Source organism: Arctopsyche grandis, chromosome 5 (genome assembly GCF_051622035.1).
Source record: "Arctopsyche grandis isolate Sample6627 chromosome 5, ASM5162203v2, whole genome shotgun sequence".
NCBI classification, from domain to species: Eukaryota; Metazoa; Arthropoda; class Insecta; order Trichoptera; family Hydropsychidae; genus Arctopsyche; species Arctopsyche grandis.
This window is the reverse complement of record NC_135359.1, coordinates 6,028,015-6,040,941: the sequence shown is the minus strand read 5'-3', so window position 1 is coordinate 6,040,941 and position 12,927 is coordinate 6,028,015. Positions and strand designations below refer to the sequence as shown.

Below are 12,927 nucleotides of genomic sequence, written 5' to 3'. Positions count from 1 at the left end.
TATTTTTGTCGTCCACATGGACTGCGGGGCTGCAGACCTCCCAGTATAGTACATATTCAAGCAATTTTTGTTTTCATTCGATCAACGGTTTGGTAAGCGAGCTACTACAGCCTGAATAATCTCTGCAGTCCCCCCACTATGAAATCTCACGAGCCGCTACTGCAAAGTAACTTGTTAACTTTTCAGTTTGACGTTTTGTTTTCGTATCGGCCCACATGTTCCAGTCTACATATATATGGAGTTTTCAGTAAATAACTCAAATCATGCAAAAAATATGTATATGCAAATTATATAAAAAAAATTACAATGTCATCTATTGTGGGAAGTTTATCCGGCATTGAGAGAGCTACATATTTATTTATTTATTTATTTATTTAACATATTAGCCACAGTGACATTACAGAGATCTCCAACGCGTCGCTGTGGCCGGTCATTCAGTAATAATAACATGATAACAGTAATAATAACTTATAATAATAACAATATTAACACAACATCATTAAAATCATAAAATCATAAAAAAAGAAAAAACATAGATAAAGTAATAACAATCATTAATATTTATAATAGGCAAAATCAACCACTGGCATTCCTCAATAACCACTCAACCAGATTAGTATATTTTATATTGAAGAGGTCAATTTCACCAGAAATCCTGTTAAGCAGATATATCGCTCTAGATATAGGAGCCGTTGACAACATATTTGTGCGAGCCACAGGAGGAACAAACAAATCACGATTTCTCAAGTCCCTGAATTTACAAGGTGCATTAAACCTAGATTCCTTTAGAACCTGAGGATTGTGTATTATCCCATTCAACAGCTTAAAAAAGTGTCTTCCCAGTAACATATTCCGACGAGACTCCAATGAGTTGAAACCTAACGCCCCTAATAGGAATGCACTAGGATATAGCCAAGGATAATAACCATACTGTTTCAAATAAAGATATCTGAGAAACCGTTTTTGGATTCTCTCAATCTTCAATGAATGAGTTATATGGGTAGGATTTCATATAATAGAAGAAAATTCTAGAATACTACGTACTAAAGATTCATAAAGAATTTTAAGCACCAACGTATTCTGGAAAGGTTTGCTAACTCTTAGTAAGAATCCCAGCATTTTTGTTGCACGCAAACAAATATTGTCTATGTGTCGTTTAAATTGAAAATTATTCGAGAACAAGACCCCCAAATCACAATATTCATCTACAAACTTTAATTCAACACCACTTAGGCGATATGGATAAATCAAGCGATTTGAAGATCTTGTCACATTGAGAACACAGCATTTTTTAATGCTAAAAAATAATTTATTATCGACAGACCAACTTGACAGCGCATCTAAGTCCAATTGGAGAAGGGCTGCGTCACTATGAGACTTAACTGTCATAAAAAGCTTATATGTATGTACACCTACTAACAGGAAGAAAATACCTAAAAATGGCTAACTTACATGGAATTCCAAAAGTACACACACGCATGTTTTCAATGTTACTTTTTCAATTCAATTCAATCTATGTATGTATGTGTATATCGAGGAATGTTTTTATTTGAACAGCAGACGACCGAAGTTATATGTAGTACGGCCGTCGTTTGGCAATGTTTTGGGGCAGCACGATCGAATTGCACAACTGTACCACCAAAACTAAGCGAGCCATCGGCTCCAGGAGGGCTATTCAATATAATTAGACGGTGGACTGTTGCGAACGCAAACACACAATAATGGTAATGTGCAAGAGAGGAAACGCCGAAGGCCCAGCAGTGGAAGTGTTGCGACAACGACGGCGTTCAACCAAGAAACCGATGAACAATCGCCGTGCACAATTGCCTAGAAATGCCTGTCCTGTTAGTCACTCGCTCGAATGTGTGCTCGGTTTCGCCAAAGCGCCACTTCTTCATCGCCTGGTCTTCTCATCTCTTCAAAGTGCCATCTGTGTCGTTACAGTTACGTTCAAGATTCTTGGTCTAGTTCTGCCCGACCTGTACCATTTTATCCCGTTCCAGTAAAATCGACCGAGCCACTCGTCGACACACTAATGAAGGACTTTTTTGAGCCAGTTGCCATTGAAGAACTTCGGTCCAACTGTGCAGAAAAGAGACGTCGTTAGCAAGCCAAGAGCTAACTATTAAAACAGCATTACTCAATCAAAATACTTTTACCTCAAGCTACAGTTATAATTTTTCTACACATATTGCACTGATGTTCTTCTAATTGAAGAATTAAGAATTCATTCCAATACAAATTCTATCTACATCTAATATATAACTTCGAAAGAGACTTTGTATGTAAGGTTTGGGTGGTAGAATCCGTCACGTTATCGAAAAAAAATAATTTTCTATGACGACGATATCGATATGGATTTAGATTTCGATTCCGATTCCCGATTCCGGTTTCAGTTTCAATTCCCGGTTCCAATTTCAGTTCCGATTTCCGTTTCCCATTTCAGTTCTAGCTAGTTCAATCTAGTGTTAGACAACGCGGTTGTCTGTTTAAAGGGACAGATAAAAAGTGGATCGTTTGATCGGAAGGGTATTTGACGAATCATCTAACTGTATTTTTACATACCTCCTTACTTACGTTTCACTTACGATTACAATTCAAGAAAAAGTTTGCCTCTTATCCGATCGTTTTCATACTTTGCCATATTGCTCATTTTGGTCATCAATATAAGTAAATGGATCCTCCGCCATTACGATGGTGCAAAAATATCGTGTAAGATGCGTTTTAAATCTGCCCGACGAGATAGTCGTTGACGTCTATCCACCGTTTGTTTATTAGTTTTAAACATAGATGGTGGTAGCAAAATAAAATAATGGTATTTTTATTCAAAATAATAATTTTATATACAAATTATAGGAGGTATGTTTTTAAAAAACTTTTTTTTATTAATAATGTACTTCTAGTTCATATAATATAATAATTAGAAATTGTATTTGTTATTTTTTATCTGCATTGTGAAGCTTTTAAAATAAATTGTACTAGTGGTTTTACCCGGCTTCGCTCGGTATTTGTAATATAAACCGCTTAAACATGGCTAATTTAATAGTAAACATTCATTTGTTTTTTTACTAAATTTATTTGAAACGAAAAAAAAATTAATGACAGCCAATCATAAATTTTTATTTTACACAGATATATACCAAGAAGGCTTTACAGGAAGACCCCAATACGCTTTCCTAGACAATTAATTACAAACAATGTAGCATTTTTATTACATAAATCAATGTATTTCGATAAGTTGATGAACACGAAATTAACAATTAATTAATCCATTGAGACATATATGGATTTAGACTTGTACATATGTACATTTTTACAAATTGTCTCGATTGACTGTCCACACTTTGGTGACCGGAAAAATGCACTCGAGATAGTTGCACTCTCGAGACATCCTAACTTACAAAGAGGCTCAACGGGAACTAACGCAATAGAATTCCACAAAAAAGCGTCAAGGGGTATCTGTATGTTATCTGAGAATGCTAACATTTTTTTGTGGAATTATATTGCGGAAGTTCTTTTCGAGTGCCTTTGAAAATTAGGATGTCTTGGTACTATTCAGTGCAAATTAATGCATCTTTCCGGGAACCCCACACATTATACACAGTACCACTAGCAAGTGCCAAAGTAGCAAGTAAACTGAATGGACCACGACAGATGAGCGAATGCCCCAAACTGTAATGAGTGGGATAAAGAAACAATTGTTGACTCCTGACGAATCGTCAACAATATACAAAATTTATTTCTTGTCTAGGAGAAATGTGTGTGAGACAGTGCCCTGGTTGCCCTTAAAAACGAACCGCCTATGTTTGATCATAAATTTTAATATAAAAAATGGGTATATACCTGTATAAACAAATAAATAAATGTACATAGTGAAACTTAACGTATGATGACGTATTCCGAGGGAGCTTTTGTTCTATCGAATAATCGATAAAAAAAAATGTTTCTAACCTATTAGTACATGCACTACATATGACCTTCATGAACACAAACTTGAAATAGATTTCCACAAGTTCTTCAATGAGTGCTAAAAATCTTAATTGCCCAGTTTTGTAGATGTTAGCGGACGCGAGCATTTAAAAAGCAATAGCCATTTAAATATAGCTGCCGATTAAAGTGGCCAACAAAGTGCACAAAGCTCTTAGATAGGGAGACACACGAGAGTAATTTGATTGCGAGTTTCGCTGATTCCAGTTGGCGGGGGCAATCTTGAGGTTGTTGCGTGCAATTGTCCTGCGTGGGTAAAACACGGGCAAAACAATGGATACATCCAAGACCGGTTGAAGAGATTTTAAAACGGGCGGGCGTCGATTATATCGCGAGATTACCCAACACAAATTAAAACAGTACATATTCAAATGCGTTGGTTTTTCGAGGACACCCATTAAAAATCTCTCAAATGTACAACAAAGAAATCGCATTAAAAAACGAAATCATCCTCCTCAACCCTATCTATTAACTGCGTAAGATTCCTCTTAAAGAGAAGTGTTCCATTTTGAAATCTGTCTGATTTTAAACAGTAATATATTCAATGTATTGTATAATTCAAATGTATACAATTCAACAGAAAACATGAGCTTGGAGGTTGTGTTATTTACATATACAGTATTTACACTAGGTAAATTATCTGTAATCTAAAAAGATCTATTAAGTGATGGGTTTCTAAATCATTCCGATGAAAATGACTCGTTTGGGGTCAAATTCACTACAACGGTGATCGGATTAAAACGGCACAAAATAAATTTTCCTGTGATTTTTTAGTTTTAAGCTTACAGTTTTTACACTTCAAATTCGTCATTTTACAAATCAAATTTGTCGTTTCACAAATCGAATTTGTCATTTTATAAATCAAATTCGTCGTTTTACAAATCAGTTCGTCGTTTTAAAAATCAAATTCGTCATTTTACAAATCAAATTCGTCATGTTGCAAATCAAATAAAACAATTGAATGTATGTATGTTATAAAAAACAAATTAAATTCGTTTTTAATCAGACCTTTATACTTAAACTACAATACCATTATTAATTTCATACTTGATTATGAAATTATGTTATTTATTATAATACTATATAATAAATAATATATTATTTATTATAATAATATAATTTAATACTTAATTATACTTTTTCGTACTTAATAAAAGTATGAAATTAATAATGGAATTAATAAATACGATTATTTATTTATTAATTAATTAATTAATAAATGAAAAGTCTGAAATTGCCTGCAGCTGCAGCAAATGAACCTTCATAAATTATAAATAATACATGTATAATATATTCTCTATACATACATATTGTATTAAATGTTCTCTTTTTCTCTATATAGTTCCCTATGTATAATAAAATGAATTTAAAAAAAAATCATCCAATTGTTTAATTTGATTTGCAACATGACGAATTTGATTTGTAAAACGACGAATTCGATTTGTAAAACGACAAATTTGATTTGTAAAATGACGAATTCGATTTGTAAAAAGACGAATTCGATTTTTATGTAAAACGACAAATTTGATTTGTAAATTGACGAATTTGAAGTGTAAAAACTGTAAGTTTAAAACTAAAAATCACAGGAAATTTTTTTTGTGCAGTTTTATTCGATCACTGTTGAAGTGAATTTGACCCGAAATGAGTCATTTTCATCGGAATGATTTAGAAACCCATCAATTATTAGATGTTTTTAGATTACAGATAATTTACCTATTCGTTAGTCACTTTATTGACTATACACAATTTCACTTGAAACTATTCGAAAACTGAATCATAAAATAAGTAATTAAGATTAGTCATGAATCACACACGCCATAGATCAGAAACAATGATGGGAAAGGAACGGTAACTATATACATACATACGTTTGTCCACAGATGACTTTTATTCTATAAAAGGTAAGCATTTTATGTTTATAACGACAATACCGTAGAATAATAAAATATTTTCTTCCGTTTAATGACTTTTACTACCTATACATAAAGTGTTTCGCCGTAAAAATAAACATGTTTCAATTAAAAACCATCAAATTTGGATTACCATCTCACGATACTTAAACCGTATACTACAAAACTTTCTGAAAGAATAACATTTTTTACTTTTAACCGCGAGAGCGATTTATAAAAGGTTTTATACTATAATAGTTTACATATATACTGGTTGGTTTCACTTTAAGCAATCTTTAAAATTCTTGCTGAATTGAGCTTTAATATTCTCAGCCAAATCAGATACATTGGATGCCGCACTTTGTGTTCTTCTTCTGTGGCACGTACCAATTTTATTACCAAGCTCCTCAACCAGATTTATCTATACTTGGATTTTTTAAATCTAAAATTTGCTGATATGTTTGAGGAATTGTTTAATTTGAGACCATAACATGTTCTATTATTGTATTTGTTTATATCTTTATTATTGTATCATTTTTATTATTTTTTTGTTCAGTCACATTGACGACTCTAACTTAACTAATTTCACTATGGCAACATTAAAACAACTAAATAAAAATATCCACTTGATTCATACAAAATTCGAATCTGCAGATCGTTGATGGAAATTCGCACTGTACACAAATTCAAAAGCTTGTAATTATAAATTTAAATAAAAGTACGGTCTAAATTATCATTTATCACTTTTGTGTGCAATATAGTTATAAGATAATTTCCAAAGCAACCGAGGTGTGTCTGAACATTACCATAATAACAAAAAGTTAACTGCGTATTACGAATAAGAACGTAATTAATGGACGCGATTCAATTCGATATGCTAATTATAAAGATTCCACAATTCGCGTAATTTGTATTCGATTTGTAGAGATTCAAATTTGCGTATCTGTGACGCTGAATAAATTTCTCGCTGAAAAATGCACAATAATCGCCACGAAACGAAACTGAACGATTATTAAATTATGTTATCGTTGCAATATGCTCATCGAAATATTCGCGTGCGAAAATACAAAACATCATCGTGTGGCGTAACTCGGCGTAATATTGTAATGGCGAATTTGATTTCACACAAGATATGATTTCACTCTGTTTGTGACACGTATAGTGCATTTCTTTCGATTGCGAACGCTAAAGTGTGTGCATTTACAATATGGTTTGATTGATTAGTGGAGGTTATCTTCATGAGTGCTGGTAGAATTTCACAAAAAAAATAAACATAAATAAAATCTCATATGTCAAAAGTGTGAGAATCAAATGAATATGTAGACGAATTTTTATATTTAAGAATTTTCGAAATGATTCAGCTGAAGAATTGCTTGAAATTGAGTAAAATAGCACATCATATTTAGATACATATGTTTGTATGCGAAAAGATGGGACGCTGCTAAGGATTCCAAAAATAGAAAAATTATAAAAAGGGGTGGTTTTGGCGTATAAATATTATATGTATAGGTTTTCAAATGATTTTCAGGCAACGAGGCTTTCCATTGTTGAAAGTTAGTTATAAATCAATATATCGATGACTTTGTGCGCAGATATTGTACCTTTTTGATTTTGTATCGAATTTCAAGTTTGTAGATGCTGGAATAATTTAGGTTTTCCTTTCAGGGTAATTGTTAATCCGTTTACTTTATCGAATCAATAGAATTTTTGTTATTAATCCACAAGAATAGTCGAAATATGATTTTTATAAGTAGAATTTTATTTAATTCCCATTTCAAAGACAATTTAATATATTATTCCTATTCAATTCAATTCAGATTCGTGATAATACGAGTGAATACTAGTATGAGCTTTTAGCTCGCAATTTTACCGATTTAAAGTTCAGCACACTTCCAATTAACCCTTTTAAACGAAAACAAAAAATAGTGTGGTCAGAACACTATCCCAATAAATATGTTTCAATAGAAAAAACTCAATATAAAATATTATTAACAGTGGGAAAAAATCCCAAGTAAAAATACGTATTTCTGACTTTTGATTTGAACTGGACGACTACTCAGAGAGATTTGAAAGCTGAAAATGACTAAAAATGAAAGATAAAATACCCGACTATAGATTCCAATATATATTTTGAACATAAAATTGACATATTTTGAGACATCGATCGAACAACATCAAGATATATAAAAATCGCGTGATTTAAAAACACATATATCTCCGAATCTCGACCCAATCAACATTTTTATTACCAGATTCGTGTTCACTGGACATATATCTACATATATAAGAAAAGTCATATCTCGTCTCTGAACCAAAACAAAAGTCATCATTTGTCGAACATTGTTATTAATTATTCCAGCACCTACAAACCCAAAATTCGATACAAATTCAAAAATGGACATACAATATATGTGCACCAAGCCATCGATATCTTCGTTTTGTTCTCCAGCTTCTACGTTGTTATGCCCGTTGTTGCTGGAACAGTTGGGACTTTATGTCCATAATAGGTATGTGCGTGGTAGACATCATCATTTGATGGTTCTTCCTCCTGCCCGCACAGTTCTTTATCGGATGGCTCATATTCCAAGAGCTATCTGACTTCTCTACGAAATCATTGCTGCTGAGCCGGGATGTGATATTTACCGCCTCATTGAGCGTAGGTTATCGGAGATTATTTTAACCTATTTCTCTGGTAGCCTGCGCTTATCATTATTTTTACTAGCCTCTTCTTACTTCACTTTCAATTTTTTCGTCTGACGAAACTTGTTTTAATTGTAAATGATGTTAGAGTGGTATTTTGATCTCCTCCCTTCCATTTGGGCTTCGCAGGGATGCTATGTATTTTTGGCTGGTTCTTATACATATGTTGGTGCTGTCTGTGGATGTAAGTCTTTCCTTTGTATATATTCTGTTATTTGATATTTTTATTATTATCTGCTATTATTAAATTAATAAATATCTATTTATGTATTCGGAAATAGTGTCAGGTACGATATTTTCGGCATGCATCTTTATTTTTAAATGTATGATAAACTTAACGGCTCCTTTGAATAGCAGGTCAAAAACGATGTTGAGTGTTCATTGATGACTCATTCTTCGACTAATCGACACAAACTAACGACTAATCGATACAACGTTTAATAAAAATTAAAAAGTAAATTCTAAAAAAGTTCAGTGATATAAAATTGAAATGATGATTTCAATTTTTTTGTACTACCGGTAGTACCGAATGTCAAATTTTGACAATAACCCCTTATAACCGGTATTGGTATCCCTAGTCACAGCCAGAATATCCCATTAGACAATACGAGGATGAGTGAATAATACATTCTTATGAATACAACATACATTCTGTGACTTTGATGTAACTTTGTCACTTAAACTGGCATTCAGTTGAAGTTTGAGTCAGATTTAACAAATTCAAACTGAACAGGGGGTGAATTTTGGGACTGTGTACTATGAATATGGGCTAGGGGTGCTACGGTGTTTTCGCATGTTTGAAAGTATCTAAATAAAAACACGTACCACACCCCACTCAGTGTGTTTTCGCCCTCAATAATGACATGAAGATACTTCTCTCACAGTTGGAGTCCACGTACACGTCCCGTGCCGCACTTTTGAGTGTGTTATTGCCATTATATAAAGAAAACAGCACCACAAGAACGATATCTATACAAGGTTCTGGTATGTCACCCCCCTTTCTTGGAACAGTCAACTTCTTCTCCGAAAAGACAACTTCCTCAATTACATATAAGTCTTTCTGTTTCCATCATACATATACAGTTCTCGGTATTTTAAATTACCTCTTTTCAGATATATGATATGATGAAAATAATATAATTACGATATTATAGCAATAATTGAATTCAGTCAGGTCTGTAATCGAAACCGGTAATTCGATTCAAAATGTTCTCACAGATTCACACTGAATGACACGCACAGTAATTTGTAGTTAGGGTCGCCATCTTCTCACGCACGTTTAATATTTCGTATCATACGATACAACGTCAATTTATATTTATTTCCCTCCCAGGTTTATATAATCGTAATATAATAAAAAGTGCGATACACGTGTGAACACAGCGACAAAAAATGTTACAAAGTCACCGAACTGCTTCAAAGTGAATCGTGATTCAAACCAAATCGATCAATTCCCAACGACCAGTCTCATTTCCATTGTCCATTTTTTGCTGCAAATTTGAACTCGATCGAATTTTCAGCATGACGAATAACGCATCACGAACTTTCAAAGTACGCAATCTCGATTTTCAATGTCATGAGCGATCATACTTAACCCTTTGAATGCTGACCAACGCCGATCGGCGTTTTGCCAATAAGTCCATGAGCTTGAAAAACGCCGATGGGCGTTGTATTTTAGCATGTACAAAGTCAACAAGAATACTACAAGCTAAGCCTTTCCAGGTAGCATTGAAAAATAAATGCATTGAACATGGGTCGTGTAATCCATCTCATTCGTTTGTCAACGTTTATAACGACTGGTTTTCATAAGGAACTGGAACCATAGCAGAGTTTCCCGATGGAAATCCCTAGCTGCTGAATATTTTAGATTGTGGCTTGGCATTTAGATTGTGAGCATTGCATTTTAACAACAGTGAAGAAGATGGAACTAGTATTGGAAAAATACATTCGTTAATAGACTTCTTTTGTGTATTTTATATTGTGGCAAGATAACCATAGCAGAGTTTCCTGATGGAAATCTCTAACTGCTGAGTATTTTAGATTGTGAGCATTACATTTTAACAACAATGAAGAAGATAGAACTAGTTTTGAGAGAATACATTCGTTAATAGACTTCTTTTGCTTATTTTATACTGGTGTAAAATATATTAGTTAGTCTAAACACACCTTTACAAAGGTCGAAATCCTCGGTGGTAGTTATCTAGGGTTTGTTTGGATTAGCTACAATTTTTATACCTAATTCCTATTGGATTTCTAAATAATTCTTGTTGGAAATTTTCAACGTGGTGGGCTTTCAACAGAAAAGACATCAGCACTCAAAGGGTTAATTGACATCATCGTCATCGTCATTTACAGAATTAGCAGAATTTCCCGATGGAAATCCCTAGCTGCTGAGTATTTTAGATTGTGGCTTGGCATTTAGATTGTGAGCATTACATTTTAACAATAATGAAGAAGATGGAACTAGTTTTGGCAAAATAAATTCATTAATAGGCTTCTTTTGTGTATTTTATATTGTTGCAAGATATATATATATATTAGTGAGTCTAAACACACCTTTACAAAACTCGAAATCCTCGGCGGTGGTTATCTAGGGTAGTGATCTAGTTTGTTTAGATTAGCTAAAATTTTTATACCTGTTTGCTATTGGATTTCTAAATAATTCTAGTTGGAAATATTGGTGAAATTTTCAGCGTGGCAGACTTTGGATAAATGCAAAAGTTTAATTAGCTTAAATGAATGACTTAGTTCAATAATGGTGTTACAATATAGAATAAAATACTAGTTGGTTTCAAATATTGAACTAACAGCAATTGTAGAGACCAAATAATAGCAAACAGTATATAATCCATCGAGTAATAACCAGCAGAATAGATTGTGAGCATTACATTTTAAAAACAATGAAGAAGATAGAACTAGTTTTGAGAAAATACATTCGTTAATAGACTTCTTTTGCTTATTTTATACTGTTGCAAGATATATTAGTGAGTCTAAACACACCTTTACAAAGGTTGAAATCCTCAGCGGTAGTTATCTAGGGTTTGTTTGGATTAGCTACAATTTTTATACCTGCTTTCTATTGGATTTCTAAATAATTCTAGTTGGAAATGTTGGCGAAATTTTCAGCATAGTGGGGTTTCCACAGAAAAGACGTCAGCACTCGCTGGTTAAAAGTGATCATATAATAAAAAAAATGCATATCGCAGGAAATTTATCGATTTTATTGCACTAGGTCGTTGCAGTTGCGGGTTTATTAGTACCGGTCTTTAAAACAGTGACTGGATAACAGTAATCCGAGATATCATGCGACGCGTTCCAGTCTCTGTATCTCGTTTTATGTATGGAATTAGGAGGAAAAATCAAGAACGGCCTCATAAGAGCTTTTCACAAATGTACAAATGCGTTACAACAAAATGGAGACGCACAAAGCATTCTTGAACGCCGATGGAATTCAAAGAGTTAATTAAACACGGGTTGAGATTTTTCTTCGGTGACGTCACACATCTGAATAAGTCGAAGGTGACTTTTGAATTGATTTTTTTTTTATAAACTGCTATGAAACAATGAGTAGAATGGGCAACGAATGCAGTTAAAATATCCATCATTATGTATTGCTGTAAATTTATACGAAAAGTATTTTTAAAATGGATGAAATACATACATACATAGCATCCGATATGATTTTAGAGCGAAGCAAAACCGTTACAGTTCATTGGGAAATCATAAAATTAGCGTTTCTTTTCAATGCTGGCAAAAAGCATCCCAAGTACGAAATTCATGCATCGAAAGTAGAAATCGTACGCAACATAACCTCAAATTTGGTATTGATAAGAAAAAAACATAAAAATTCCACACAATGCGGTCAACTTTCAAAATTTTAACAGAATCGATATGCATATATATGTATATATATACATTGTATTATTGCATTTTTTTTAAAATATATATTCGAACAAAAAGTAATACGAGCGAAAGTCTTCCAAATAAACTTTAGAAATTTGATTATACACATTTTAACTGCCCAAATAGATCAATCACGATTTATAAACAGCTGATCATATCAAATCAAAGTTATCCAACAACCTGTCAAAATATGCACTTTTTATTTGAACGAAATGTCACAATTACATATATAATTTGTCCTGGATATATCCGACATGCCTGTTATCTTCAATAACCAGACCCAAATACACTGAATTTCGTTTAGAAAGGCACTGAAATGAGTATTTTTCATACTATGTATATATGATTTTCAATCTGCCACTACGTTTGATCCTAAGATAAGACTAAGGGCGCAGACACACACAGTGGTACGTGGCACGTGTTTTTTTAGATAGTTTTTCACATGTAC

General features: G+C 33.1%; 1 protein-coding gene and 1 long non-coding RNA gene across 3 annotated transcripts in view; one reads left to right on the top strand and one right to left on the bottom strand.

Annotated features, from left to right (window-relative positions):
* LOC143912456 (ATP-binding cassette sub-family G member 8) overlaps positions 1-12,927 on the bottom strand; it is a 55,076-nt gene that overhangs the window by 9,057 nt on the left and 33,092 nt on the right. The window contains exon 1 of one of the 2 annotated variants that reach the window (XM_077431747.1): positions 1,453-1,808. The exons of the other annotated variant lie outside the window; for it this stretch is intronic. The gene's annotated coding sequence lies outside the window, so the exon portion shown is untranslated. Of the gene's footprint in view, positions 1-1,452; positions 1,809-12,927 lie in introns of those variants that run through there. 2 annotated transcript variants of the gene reach the window in all.
* The window catches only part of LOC143912468 (uncharacterized), a 258,387-nt gene continuing 247,024 nt past the window's right edge, over positions 1,565-12,927 (top strand). The window contains exon 1 of the long non-coding RNA XR_013260640.1: positions 1,565-2,299. This is a non-coding gene — a long non-coding RNA (uncharacterized LOC143912468). The remainder of the gene's footprint in view (positions 2,300-12,927) is intronic.